The 3,280-nt window shown below is 49.4% G+C and overlaps 1 pseudogene; it reads left to right on the forward strand.

Annotated features, from left to right (window-relative positions):
- The first annotated feature begins 934 nt into the window (after positions 1-934).
- On the forward strand, positions 935-1,369 carry LOC127207006 (60S ribosomal protein L31-like; annotated as a pseudogene).
- The last annotated feature ends 1,911 nt before the right edge of the window (positions 1,370-3,280 follow it).

The following is a 3,280-nucleotide window of genomic DNA, read 5'->3' on the forward strand; positions in this document are numbered from 1 at the left end:
CACGGACGACGTCAGGAGAGCGATGTCTCGTCTGTTGATGGCAAATGTATTATGAGATGGAGTCTAAGCTCTGCCACAGAAACACATCCCATAGTTGGAGAGGCATCGCTCTCCTGCGGTCCTGAGTGTGGGAGGGAGCAGGATATTGTAAGCCAAGCTCAAAGGCTGAGGGTGGACAATGGCGTCCTCTGGGACCCAGGTGCAGGGTGGCCACATCAAACCTCTGTCATACTGTGTGCTTAGAAACTTCACACCAAGGCTTTTCTTGCTGAGTTTAAGGTGAGTCAGCATTGGCCTTGGACAAAGATCAGATTTTGCATCTTTTGCCTAGCACTGTCATGGCCTTACCTATCTATGTGCCTGGATGGGACCTTGTGCTTGGCATCACTCTGAGCCTCTGGGAACTGCCCCTTCCTGGAGATGGTGATGGCCCATCTCACACCAGCACCAGCTAAAGGACTACCCCCTTCCCCACCCTTGCATCAGCAGCGCAGACCCAGGTTGCCTTAGCCCAGATGCCAGTGGCTGACCTCCATGACCTTGAATGATGACATCATTCTGAGCTTTGCTTCCTTGTCAGCTCAAGGGTGGTGGCTGGGGAGCTCCAATGGCTGCACTGGGTTGAAGCTGGCAAAGTGGGACAGACGCACATTAAGAATCAGCCACATGGTTATCCCATCCCTTGTCTCCTCCCATTCCTCCCTCCCTCCCATTTTCCCCTTACTGCCCTCCCCTATGACTGTGATGGAGGGGGACTTCCTCCCCCTGTATATGCTCATAGGGTATCAAGTCTCTTCTTGGTAGCCTGCTATCCTTCCTCTGAGTGCCACCAGGTCTCCCCATCCAGGGGATGTGGTCAAATATGGGGCACTAGAGTTCGTGAGATGTAATAAGAATAAATTAATAAAATATATTAAAAAAAAGAATCAGCCACATGACAATCCCTTGCCCCTGTCCTTTCCGGCTTTGGCCCAGCAGAAAGGCAAAGGAGGGTGGCAAGAAGAAGAAGAAGGTCCGTTCCAACATCAACAAGGTGATGACCCGAGAATACACCATCAACATTCACAAGCGCACCCATGGAGTGGGCTTCAAGAAGCGTGTTTCTCGGGCACTCAAAGAAATTCGGAAATTCGTCATGAAGGACTCCAGATGGGCGCATAGACACCAGGCTCAGTAAAGCTGTCCGGGCCTGAGGGATAAGGGATGTCCCATGTCGCATCCAAGTATGTTTGTCCAGAAAACTCAATGAGGATGAGACTCACCGAACAGGCTCTACGCACTGGTAACTCACGTGTCTGTTACCACATTCAAGAGTCTGCAGACAGTCAATGTGGATGAGACCTCCCCTGCTGAATGTCAAATAAAGTAGCCTCCAGGTTTCAGTTTTCCTTTCTGCTCTCTGCCCCACAGGTGGAATTTTTGGTATTGTTTAGAATAGGGTCTAAGGGGGTATTTGGGGGGGGGTTAGTTATGAGAGAATTGCCACTCTGGGAATTGGAAGTGTGTGAAACATTTTTTTTTCTCAGAAATTGATATGTTAGGCTTTTGGGGGGTGAGGGCTGTTTTTGAGACAAGGTTTCTCTGTGTTGACCATTCTGCAACTTGATCTATAGACCAGGCTGGCCTTGAACTCAGATCCATCTGCCTCTACCTCTCTAGTGCTGGGAATACAGGCATGCGCCACCACACCCGACTTGTTTTGTGGCTTTTGACTAAGACACTACAGTGTTGGGTCTCATTTTTAGTCTCAGGTGTGTGTGTGTGTGTGTGTGTGTGTGTGTGTGTGTGTATGCTTGACATTATAGTTGTTACATGGCACTGAATTTGTGTTATAGGGGGTCCCAGAAATTGAACTTGAGTTGTCAGCCTTGGCTTTCTGTCCATCTTTGCCAACCAGTCCATTCCATTCCTGGAATGTGCTAGGCCCTTAAGATAGCATTACATAAGGTTGGGATTTGTTTTGTTTTGTTTTTTTTTAAGTAAAAAAAGAACAGTTTTTATTAAAAACTTTGGGGAACAACATTGAAAAAAAAACCAGCCATGTATCTAGTATGGATCACATGAAAGGTCTGTGTGTATATGCGCACATATGGCTCTGCCCACCCTCTCATCTCAGTTTCCTCCTGCACTGGCTGACTGCAGACATGTGCCACCTGCATGAAATAGCACAGGGTAGGCTGGAATCTGTAGGGCTTGTGTTCATGCCTTATGGTCAGCTTTGAGGTGAGACTATTATCACGCTGAGAACTGGCTCTGCTCTCAAGTCTCCAAGCTCTTCCTCCACTGACATCTAGAGTTTGTGCTCTGGCATCTGGATCCACCCTGAGAGCCAGAAATCTTCTTTGGCAGGGAGCTCAGGCCTGCTTAGTCCCATAGGTGTTGTTGGGATCGCTTCCAAGACATGATGCAGAGTGTGGTGTGAGGTTGCTGCCAATGGTCAGAGCTGCTGGTGACCAGCTGGCTTGCTGGGGGAAGCGTGTGGTAGCCTGGTCTTGAGGTGTACGGAGAGACTGTGCATGCATCGTAGGAAAGCAGCATGGAGTTCAGGAATACTGTGTGCACACAGATATGCATGTATATGTGAGCATGCACTTACACTGAGCCTGTGTGTGCATGTGTCTGTGTGTACACATGAGTAAATGGCTGTTTTCATTATGGTGCACGTGTGTGTGTGTGTGTGTGTGTGTGTGTGTGTGTGTGTGTGTGTGTACGTACATGAGCAGATGCCTGCATTCATCACTGCGTGTGCACCTGTGCTTGCATGAGAACAAGATTGTGCACATCTGGAGGAGAGGATGCAGGGATCTCTTCCCACCCTATAGTGTTCACCCAAGGATGGAGCTGACAGTGTAGCATTTGCATCCATGCTGGGAGTCAGCTTTGGGTTCTTCTGGTCCCTCTTGGGCCATCCTTTCCTGAGGAGGTCAGGTTGGGTTGCAGCGATGTGAAATAGAAGCAATGAGTGCAGAAGAGGTTCTCTGGAACCCCAGAAACTCACGCAGGTTGTGTGAAGGCTGAGCACTGTGCTCTCTGGAAGTCACTCAACACCTCCCCCCACCCGATAAGGGATGGGAGCTGATGTGTGTAGCTTTGGGTAGAGTCTATTCTAGAGACAGGCAGCAGCCCACCTTCCACCTACCTCAGGCCTTGAAATTAAAGTTGTCTGAGAGGGAGCCCAGAGGAAGGGCATTGCTGATTAATTCCAGGCAGCCCGCGTGGCTGCTTAACGCCAAACCATCGAAGGCACATGCAAATCAAGATGGGCTGATGAGTGATCGAC

Source organism: Acomys russatus, chromosome 24 (assembly GCF_903995435.1).
Source record: "Acomys russatus chromosome 24, mAcoRus1.1, whole genome shotgun sequence".
Taxonomy (NCBI): domain Eukaryota; kingdom Metazoa; phylum Chordata; class Mammalia; order Rodentia; family Muridae; genus Acomys; species Acomys russatus.